The 12,098-nt window shown below is 35.3% G+C and overlaps 1 protein-coding gene across 1 annotated transcript in view; it reads right to left on the reverse strand.

The window, feature by feature from the left end:
- PEX7 (peroxisomal biogenesis factor 7) overlaps positions 1–12,098 on the reverse strand; it is an 86,881-nt gene that overhangs the window by 37,661 nt on the left and 37,122 nt on the right. The gene's annotated exons all lie outside the window — the stretch shown is intronic.

Raw genomic sequence — 12,098 nt, forward strand, 5'->3', positions numbered from 1 at the left:
CAGAGCTGGAAAAGGGGGGTGGGCATTATCACTTAGAATGGACATGTAAAAAAGTACTAAGCCAGAGTCTGCCAAGTTTAAGGGGGAGAGAAAGAGATTCCATGATGAAGTACAAAAAGGAAGGGTCAGGGAGGATGAGAAAAAAAAAAAAGAAGAACATGGAATCCCTGGGGTAAGGAGTTTCAAGAAGGAAGGTGTGATCAACAATTTGAAATACAGCAGCGAGGTCCAGTATGACAGGTGCTGACAAGTGGACTGGATGTGGTATTACTGAGGTCAATGATGGCTTTTGCCAGAACAATTTCAGTAAAGAAGTGTGGCTAAAGCCAGCTGTGGGCTTAGGAGTAAATGGACATAAAGCCATAAGTGCCTAGGACTATATGCTTTCAAGGGTCTACAAAAATGTCTAAGAGCTGAAAATTAAAATCAATTTTTAATTAAATGTATATAAATTAACATTATTAACTGATAAGTTTTGTATTAAACATTTCATTCCATTTGAAAACAATTTTTAAGTTAGAGTTTTTTACTTCACAAAAATTCCTAAGTAAGCATAATAATTGCCAAGAAATCATAATCAATCGTAAGTGAGCCACTCATTGCCAAATGACTTCAAAAGCCAAAGTATAAAAATCTTTTCAAGATAATTAGCCCTGTTTAATCAGTGATATGGATCCATTTTATAGATTCAAATGATATGGGGTAAGACCTCCAAGCAGAGCACCCTGGGACTGCAGAGCTTTTATGGCCTTGGTGAATGGAGCTTAAGGCGACACTAAAAGCTTGGCTAAGAAGGAAAGAAAAGTTAAAGGAAAATACAGGATAAAGGAAGAAGTTACAGGCTGAGGAGAAAGTCAGTAGAGAGTTGGAGACTGAGGATATAACAGAGAGAATAGGTAATTTAATGGAACAAAGTGCTGAAGGACACAGAAGTGTATGGGGTTAAGAGCACTCATGTGCAAGGCTTCTGAATAGCAGAGGAGGAACGGATAGGTATAGATTTAAATAAGTTTACAGGCTTGCAGTGAAAATAGATAATCTGCGCTTGCATCCTACAATTAATTTTTTTTTAAAGAGAGATAAGGTTGTTTGCTGAAAGTGCAGGGAATAGGGCTGGGGGGATGGTGGCTTGAGAAGAGAAGTAAAGGTTGGAAACCGAGATAAAGAATTAGCACAGTATTTTCAAGTATGTTCTCTTACGCAGTTCTTATGATCACCTTGCAAGCTTATGAGGACAGATATTACTAATTCCATTTTACATAGTAAAGAAACCTGAACTCTAAGTTATATAGAAAAATTGCCTATTTGAAGTCTTTTTCAACTATGTTTAAGATCTCATATTACCTAATTATAATCTCAATTTTTCCAAATGCTTACAAATCTAGCTCTGATGCTTTTGATCTTGTAGTATGTCATAGAACCATGACCTAAGCCATCTCTCTCTCCCCAGAAGCACTAAACATCTATCCCCCAATCTCCAGTCTTGCTCAGAATTCAGGAAAGAATCAAAGCCTAATTCTTAAAAGTGGAGAGAAAAAAATCTATAAAAATACTGAATCACTATGTTGTACAACTGAAACTAATATAATATTATAAATCAACTATACTTCAATAAAAAGTGAAGGGAATATTAAGACGCTGAGCCAAAAATTGTAATGATTTCTGAGCATAGTTAGGTACCTACAAGATTTTAGAGTACTGCAGTTTGCATTCAAAAGCCCAGTTTTAACATATTCCCGAGTTAAACCTACATCAACAAAGGTAAGGCGTCTCCCAACTGGGTGTTTTAGGATACTTAAGTATATAGATAAAACAGGGAGTGGTCAGTAGAATTAAGATCATAATGACAATTCTGAAAAGAAAGAATAAGTAGTCACTAGGTTTTCCCCTTTAGTTAGAAACAGAACAGTGAAATGGATTTAAGACGTCAAAAGATTAATGCTCCCACCTCAGTTGTCAAGACTTTGGCAATCAGCTTTAAACACCAGAAAAGACTTTGAAATCCGAGAACTAGATTCTATATTCGGAAATCCCTTTTGAGCCCACAGGTGACACTATGTAAGAGAGAAGATTCCAAGTTCACTCTTCATCTTGCTCAGCCTACCTGGAGGATCTCACATTGCTGATCCACACCAGATCCACATCTGGTTGACATCCTCGCCAGCAGTTTCTCTGACATACTGCATGTTCTGGGGTCTCCTCCTGTTTTGGGTGGGCTGTTCCCTTCTTCCTTCCAACATTAATTCCCTCCTGAAGATAGTTTTTTGTTTTGTTTTGTTTTTGTTTTTTTGCTTTTCTTTCTCTAAACTTATCACCCTTTGACTGATGCATTCCTATGGACCAAACCATCAGTAAGTTAATGGTCTTCAAAGCCATATTTACAGCCCTAACCTCCAGCCAATGATCTAGCTCCAGAGATGCACTTTGGAAAAGATTGGGGTGGGTGGTGAACAACTGATAAGTTTTCCTCCTGTCTGCCAGGTTGCCGTTTTTTGGCTCCCAGGCTAAAAATTCTATAATCACTCCATACTATTTTATACAGACTATTAAAGAAAAAAACTGGTTATGGTACCCTTTTAATTGAGAGCTGGAAGACAGTGTGATTATATTTCCCAGTTTGTCTGCCTGCTTGTATTGGATCAGACAAAAAAACCAAGTTAGAGCATGTAATTTCTCCCAAGGCATTGTTTTAATTTATTGTTAGAATTACATTGTACACTAACAAAGTTACATAGCTTCTGCCATATCAAATACTGACTCAGAAGTAAAGGGGAGAGGAATTCTGGGTAGTTTGAAGCAATGAGGCCATGTACATCCAAACCTCTTAGTGTATCCTCACAAAAACCAATACAGAACAACAAAAAGAACAAATAAAACTCAGGCTTCAACACATCCAAACTTGTAATTACATGTAAAAAAACAAAACAAAACAAAAAATCCCCCAGAATCCCAATGTGCATTCTCCCATGTTCCAGATCTAAGCTTTATTGGACAGCAAGGGCAATTTAGGAAAAACTGAATAGAACAGGGAAGAGCTAGGATAAGGTCTAAAACTGATTTAGAGCCACCACCAGAAAGAAAAAGCCCATCCTATGGGTGAAAATACTGAAAAAAGCCTAGCATAGAATAGAGTACAGATTTTAAAGTACATAGGACACAAGGAGCTATTTTAGGAAGTTAATAGTTTAAAGGGAAAAGAGGATTAAAAGGAAGGAAAGGTACTAATCCCAAACCATCAATCATGTACATGGATATGCAGAAACACATAAAGTCTTAATCTATTTTTTAAAAAACATAAAAATAAAATGGATACCATAAACTCAAACATTTCACCTGACAAAAGACCACCTCAAAAAAATAAATAGCAAAGTGTAAGAAAAACTGTAATATAACATTCTAAACTGAATATCGCTAAACAAGCATCTGGGGACAGGAAGGAAAAATAATTGACCTAGATCAGTGTAGTATAATAAGAAATATATTTGATCTTGGTCCGCAGTTCCTGGCACAGAGCTCCTAAAACCCCTGGAAGTTCCTGAATGATAGGAATGTCTTCTGTTATTCATAAGGAGTCCCTTTGGAACACACCTGAGTTTATGCTAATGAGGTGACTTAGGATGGAGTCCTTACATAGTCTCATGTGATTAGAGGGCTGGAATTTTCAGCTCCATCCACTGAACTCCCAGAGAAGAGAGAGGGCTGGAAATTAAGCTCTATAAAAACTCTTGAACAAGATTTGATGAGCTTCAAGGTTGGTGAACTTACCCATGTGCTGGCAGGGTGGGGCACTCCAATTCCATGGAGACAGAAGCTCCTGCACTCAGGACTCTTCCAGACCTCACCCTCTGTACCTCTTCATCTGGCTGTTCATTTTTATCCTTTACAATATCTTTTATAATAAACTAGTACACATAGTGAATGTTTCCCTGAGCTTTGTGAGCTATTCTAGCAAATTATCAAACCTGAGGAGGGGCTCTTGGGAACCCCAATTTACAGCTAGTCAGTCAGAAGTACAGGTAACAATCTAGGCTTGCAATTTGCATCTGAAGTAAGGGCAGTCTAGTGGAACTGAGCTCTTAATCTGTGGGATCTGATGTTATCTCCAGGTAGATAGAATTAGAATTGAGTTAACTTTGTAGGACACACCATTGGTGTCTGCTGAGAATTAGAGAATTTCTTGGTGTGGGAAAACTCCACATACATCTGGTGTCGGAAGTATAGAGCTTTCCCCTTACAATCAAGAATTCAAAAACAAAGAAAAGAAGTGGACAAAAACAGGAAAAAGTGAAATAGAGCTAACTGGACACAAGAAAGAAATAGAAGAAAAACGGCAAATTCATATCAGAAATGAAGACAAAATTACATGGTGCTCAAAGAATAAATTTACACAAAAATATAAGGACATCAAAGACAGGAGAAAAATAACCAAGGAATGAAAATGAGACTAAAAACGTATCAGAGAGAAAGTATCTGATATAGAAGACAAGTAAGAGAGATTCAATTTATGTTTAATTGGAGTCCCTATAGGAAAGAAATGTAAATCAAGGAGTTCATATTCAGCTAAGCTATCCTTCAAGCATCGAGACTACAGAGAAATAGTTTTAAATATGCGAGAGCTCCTGAGAAGTCTGTACCCATGAGCCCTTCTTGAGGAATTTACTAGAATATAAACTTCATCAAACTAAAACATGATGAGGAAATTTTAGCAAAAAGACTGATGATGAGCATTTAATATATATAGTTATGTATCTAAGATGAAAACAAAATTGGAAACAAGAGTGGAAGAATAATATATAATATGATATGTATGACATGTTATATGTGGTAAGTTCTAACAAAATATAAATAAAACAACTCAAAATTTGATGCAAAAGGGAGGGTAAAAAAAAGGAAGGTAAAATAAGCTCATCGGTTATTGTACATGCAGTAAGTAGGAGTTAAAATAAATACCATTAAAAACTCACAAACCTGCAAAAATCCTCAACAAAATACCAGCAAACAGAATCCAACAGCACATTAAAAGGATCATACACCATGATCAAGTGGGGTTTATTCCAGGAATGCAAGGATTCTTCAATATACGCAAATCAATCAACGTGATACACCATATTAACAAATTGAAGGAGAAAAACCATATGATCATCTCAATAGATGCAGAGAAAGCTTTCGACAAAATTCAACACCCATTTATGATAAAAGCCCTGCAGAAAGTAGGCATAGAGGGAACTTTCCTCAACATAATAAAGGCCATATGTGACAAACCCACAGCCAACATTGTCCTCAATGGTGAAAAACTGAAACCATTTCCACTAAGATCAGGAACAAGACAAGGTTGCCCACTCTCACCACTATTATTCAACATAGTTTTGGAAGTGTTAGCCACAGCAATCAGAGAAGAAAAAGAAATAAAAGGAATCCAAATTGGAAAAGAAGAAGTAAAGCTGTCACTGTTTGCAGATGACATGATACTATACATAGAGAATCCTAAAGATGTTACCAGAAAACTACTAGAGCTAATCAATGAATTGGGTAAAGTAGCAGGATACAAAATTAATGCACAGAAATCTCTTGCATTTCTATACACTAATGATGAAAAATCTGAAAGTGAAATTAAGAAAACACTCCCGTTTACCATTGCAACAGAAAGAATAAAATATCTAGGAATAAACCTACCTAAGGAGACAAAAGACCTGTATGCAGAAAATTATAAGACACTGATGAAAGAAATTAAAGATGATACAAATAGATGGAGAGATATACCATGTTCTTGGATTGGAAGAATCAACATTGTGAAAATGACTCTACTACCCAAAGCAATCTACAGATTCAATGCAATCCGTATCAAACTACCAATGGCATTTTTCACAGAACTAGAACAAAAAATTTCACAATTTGTATGGGAACACAAAAGACCCCGAATAGCCAAAGCAATCTTGAGAACGAAAAATGGAGCTGGAGGAATCAGGCTCCCTGACTTCAGACTATATTACAAAGCTACAGTAATCAAGACAGTTTGGCACTGGCACAAAAACAGAAATATAGATCAATGGAACAGGATAGAAAGCCCAGAGATAAACCCACGCACATATGGTCACCTTATCTTTGATAAAGGAGGCAAGCATATACAGTGGAGAAAAGACAGCCTCTTCAATAAGTGGTGCTGGGAAAACTGGACAGATACATGTAAAAGTATGAAATTAGAACACTCCCTGACACCATACACAAAAATAAACTCAAAATGGATTAAAGACCTAAGTGTAAGGCCAGACACTATCAAACTCTTCGAGGAAAACATAGGCAGAACACTCTATGACATAAATCACAGCAAGATTCTTTTTGACCCAGCTCCTAGAGAAATGGAAATAAAAACACAAATAAACAAATGGGACCTAATGAAACTTAAAAACTTTTGCACAGCAAAGGAAACCATAAACAAGACCAAAAGACAACCCTCAGAATGGGAGAAAATATTTGCAAATGAAGCAACTGACAAAGCATTAGTCTCCAAGATTTACAAGCAGCTCATGCAGCTCAATAACAAAAAAACAAACAACCCAATCCAAAAATGGGCAGAAGACCTAAATAGACATTTCTCCAAAGAAGATATACAGATTGCCAAAAGACACATGAAAGAATGCTCAACATCATTAATCATTAGAGAAATGCAAATCAAAACTACAATGAGATATCATCTCACACCGGTCAGAATGGCCATCATCAAAAAATCTAGAAACAATAAATGCTGGAGAGGGTGTGGAGAAAAGGGAACCCTCTTGCACTGTTGGTGGGAATGTAAATTGATACAGCCACTATGGAGAACAGTATGGAGGTTCCTTAAAAAACTAAAAATAGAACTACCATACGACCCAGCAATCCCACTACTGGGCATATACCCTGAGAAAACCATAATTCAAAAAGAGTCATGTACCAAAATGTTCATTGCAGCTCTATTGACAATAGCCAGGACATGGAAGCAACCTAAGTGTCCATCATCGGATGAATGGATAAAGAAGATGTGGCACATATATACAATGGAATATCACTCAGCCATAAAAAGAAATGAAATGGAGGTATTTGTAGTGAGGTGGGTGGAGTTAGAGTCTGTCATACAGAGTGAAGTAAGTCAGAAAGAGAAAAACAAATACAGTATGCTAACACATATATATGGAACCTAAGGGAAAATAAAGGTCATGAAGAACCTAGTGGCAAGACGGGAATAAAGACACAGACCTACTAGAGAATGGACTTGAGGATATGGGGAGGGGGAGGGGTAAGATGTGACAGGGTGAGAGAGTGGCATAGACATATAGACACTACCAAGTGTAAAATAGATAGCTAGTGGGAAGCAACCGCATAGCACAGGGAGATCAGCTCGGTGCTTTGTGACCACCTAGAGGGGTGGGATAGGGAGGGTGGGAGGGAGGGAGATGCAAGAGGGAAGAGATATGGGAACATATGTATATGTATAACTGATTCACTTTGTTATAAAGCAGAAACTAACACACCATTGTAAAGCAATTATACTCCAATAAAGATGTTTAAAAAAAAAACAAACTAACTAACAAACCAGATAATAAATGGTTAAATTTTTTGAAAAACAAGGGACTAATGATAAGGATAGCATTAAATCTGTATATTGCTTTGGGTTGTATGGACAATTTAACAATAGTAATCCTTCCAATCCATGAGCACAGGCTATCTCTCCATTTCTTCGTGTCTTCTTTAATTCCTTTCATTAATTTCTTATGGTTTTCAATAAACAGGTATTTCACCTCCTATATTAAATTTACTCCTAAGTATTTTATTCTTTTTGATGCAATTGTAAATGGGGTTATTTTCTTAATTTCTCTTTCTGATAGTTCATTATTAGTATATGGAAGTGCAACAGATTTTTGTGTACTGATTTTGTATCCTGCAACTTTACTGAATTTATTAGTTCTAACATTCTTTATGGAGTCTTTAGGGTTTTCTAGATACAATATCATGTCATCTGCAAATAATGACAATTTTACTTCTTCCTTTCCAATCTGGGTGCCTTTTATTTCTTTTTCTTCTTTAATAGCTCTGACTAGGACTTCCAATATTATGTTGAATAAAAGTGGCAAGAGTGGGCACCTTTGTCTTGTTCCTGACTTTACAGGAAAAACTTTTAGCTTTTTTACTATTGAGTTTGATGGCCACTCCAATGGCATTTTTCACAGAATAAAACAAACAATCCTAAAATTTGTATGGAACCACAAAAGACCCTGAATAGCCAAAGTAATCTTGAGAAAGAAGAACAAAGCTGGAGGCATCATGCTTCCTGATTTCAAACTATATTACAAAGCTATGGTAATTAAAACAGTATGGTACTGGTATTGTAAAAAGAAACAGGTAGGACTACACCAAACTGAAAAGCTTCTGCACAGTAAAGGAAACCATCAACAAAATGAAAAGGTGACCTACGGAATGGGAAGAAATATTTTAAAATCATATATCTGATGAAGGGCTAATATCCAAAATATATAAAGAATTCACACAACTCAACAGCAAAAAACCAAACTATCCAATTTTAATAATGGGCAGAAGATCAGAACAGACATTTTTCCAAAGAAGACATAGAGACGGCCAACAGGCACATGAAAAGTTGCTCAACATCATTAATCTAGGGAAATGCAAATCAAAACTACAATAGCTGTTATCAAAATGACAAGAAATAGTAAGTGTTGGAAAGGATGTGGAGAAAAAGGGAACCCTTGTGCACTGTTGGTGGGAATGCAAACTGGTGAGGCCACTATGGAAAACAGTACAGATGTTCCTCAAAAATCTTAAAATAGAATACCATATGATCCAACAATTCCACTCCTGGGTATTTATCTGAAGAAAACAAAAACATTAACACAGAAAGATATATGTATCCCCATGTTCCTTGCAGCACTATTTACAATAGTCAAAATATGGAAAGAAAGTGTCCATCAACAGACGAATGGATAAAGAAATTGTGGCATATGTATACAATGGAATATTATTCAGTCATAACGAAAGAATGAAATTGTGCCATTTGCAACAACATGGATGAACAAAAACAAAAACAAAACAAAACAAAAACAAGTTCACAGATAGAACAGAAGATTGGTGGTTGCCAGAGGCAGCAGATGGGGAGAAGGAGAAGTGGGTGAACTGTTTGCGGTGTTTTTTTTTTAAGTTTAAATAAAACAAAATAAAGGGAATAAAAGCATTACAAAATTTATAAGACCAAAGGAAGCCACTGAAACAAAGAAAAAAACTTACCTAAATATAAATTTTTTAATAAAAGAGCAAAAAAAACCCCAAAGCACAACAAAAAATACACCACACACAGAAACAATGAACAGAACATAATACACATAATAATCATAACATAAAATAATATGACAGACTTGCTATCAAACATATTTTTATCAAGAAATATGACTAGGTTAAACTTGCATATTATAATAAAAAGATTTTTGATTTAGCTTGCCAAGCAAAACCCAAATATATGCTCTATACGAAAGACATACTGGAAACAACATGGTTCAAAAAAACTAAAAATAAAAGTATGGAAAAAGGTATACCTGGAAGATGGGAACAATATGAAAGCAGGGGCAATGGTACTAAGAAGAGATAAAGCATAATTAAAACTAAAAAGCAATTTACTGTGTCAAAGAAAGAGTCTCTTTGATGCTAAAAGTCTCAGTTCACTAAACGTATGTTGTAAATATCTATGCACCAAATAATACAGCATATGGCTTTACAAAGTCAAAACTAGAAGAGATTCAGGGAGACATAGATAGAAGCCCACTGATAATAGGAGATTTTAACATTCCATTCTCAGTACAAAATGGATTAAGTGGACCAAAAATAGGAAAGGATACAGAAGATCTAAATAACATAATCAATTAGTAGAGCTTATGGTTATATATTTAACTTTACAGTGTGATAATAGAGAATATACCTTCTTCTCAATTGCATATGTAACATTCACAAAAATTGATCATTTATTAGGTTCTCCTCCACAAAAAAATCAACATATTCCATAAAACAGAATGACTAAAAACAGTGTTCTCTGATCACAATAAAACTAGAAATTATTAACAAATTTTAAAAAATTAAAAGGCACTTTCATGTGGAAATTAAATAACTTCCTACTAAACAACTTTTGGGAGAAAGATGAAATACAAATAGAAGTTACACATTTTTTTAATGATAATGAAAATAATTATATATCAGAATTTATGAGTTACAATTGAAATGAAAACTAGAAGAAAATTCATAGCCGTAAACACTTTATTAACAAAATGAAACAATAAAAATAAGTAAATTCCCAGATCAAAACTTGGAAAAAGAAGAAAGTAAGCCAAAAGAAAGTATCAAGAAGGAAATAAAGATAAAAGCAGTAATTAATGAGGTACTGAATAGAAAAACAGTAGTTCTCATTAATAAATCAAAATCTTGTATGCTGAAGAAAAAATAATGAAATAAACATGCCATTAGATAACTTAAAGTAGGAATCACATATATACAAAATCAGAAATGACAAGAGTGAAATAACCATTGAATCAGAAGAAATTAAAAAATCATGACTCTACAGACATCCGTATAAATAAATGTGAAACCTATAAGCAAAGGATAATTTCCTAAACTCCCATTAGAGATAGACAGTTTAAACAGACAAATTTCCATAGAAGAAGTAAAGAAAGTTATCAAGAAGTACTCCACAAAAAGAACCATGCCTGGATGGTTTCACAGGGAAAATCTACCAACACTTCAAAAACCAAATACCCTCTGTGTTGCACAAATTGTTCCAGAGCTTAGAAAATGTAGAAAAACCTCTTAATTCTTTTTTATGAAGCAATTAAAACACTGATACACAAACCAAAAATTTAAAAAAAGAAACAGAAAAAAACCCCTATGTGAACCCTGTGTGGCATGGGATCAGAATGAGGGGTATGATTACAGGTACACATACAAATATAGGTCAATATCACCTTCAAATATTGATGTAAAAGCTCTAAATAAAATATTAGCAGACAAAATCCAACACCACAGTAAGATAATGATACACAAAGAACAAGAGGGATTTAGTCTAAGAATGCAAGGTTGGTTCAATCCATTAATATAATACATTATATTAATAGCTCAAAAAAAAAAATCATGATCATCTCCATAGATGCTGAAAAAGCCTTCAACAAAACTTAAGATCAATTCCTGACTCTAAAAAAAAAAAAAACACTCAAGAAAACTGGAGTTGATGCATACTTTCTTAGCATGATAAATAAGTATATACACTTTGTCTTAAAGTCAGTATCTTACTTTTAACAAGGAAACACTAGAGGCATTTTTACTAATACAAGAATTAAGACATCCTCTATAACACTATTTAACACTGTAATATAGGTATCTGCCAATGCAATTAGATAAATCAATTAGGGGCATCAGAATTGGAATTGAAGATGTAAAACTATATTTATAGATGATATGATCACAAACTTGGAAACCCCTAAAGAATCCATGATCTTGGGGCTTCCCTGGTGGCACAATGGTTAAGAATCTGCCTGCCAATGCAGGGGTCACGGGTTCGAGCCCTGCTCTGGGAAGATCCCACATGCCGCAGAGCAACTAAGCCCGTGCACCACAACTACTGAGTCTGAGCTCTAGAGCCCACGTGCCACAACTACTGAAGTCTGTGTGGCAAGAGCCCGTGCTCTGCAACAAGAGAAGCCACCACAATGAGAAGCCCATGCACCACAACGAAGAGTAGCCCCCGCTTGCCACAGCTAAAAGAAAGCCCGCGCTCAGCAACGAGGACCCAACACAGCCAAAAATAAAATTAATTAATTAATTAAAAAAAAAAGAATCAACCATCTTTAGATGGTAGAGAAACAGGGAGTCTCAAACACTGCTGCTTGGAATGGAAACTGGTATATTCCTTACGGACAGGAATTTGGTAATATCTAACAAAACTATATATATATGTATATGTTTACCTTTTAATCCAGCAATCCCACATCTGGGAATATATTCTGAAGCTAATTCTCTAGTGATGTGAGTGTATGTACTTACAAGGTTATTATTCATTGTGGCACTGTTTATTTATA

This window comes from Eschrichtius robustus, chromosome 9 (assembly GCF_028021215.1).
Source record: "Eschrichtius robustus isolate mEscRob2 chromosome 9, mEscRob2.pri, whole genome shotgun sequence".
Lineage (NCBI taxonomy): Eukaryota > Metazoa > Chordata > Mammalia > Artiodactyla > Eschrichtiidae > Eschrichtius > Eschrichtius robustus.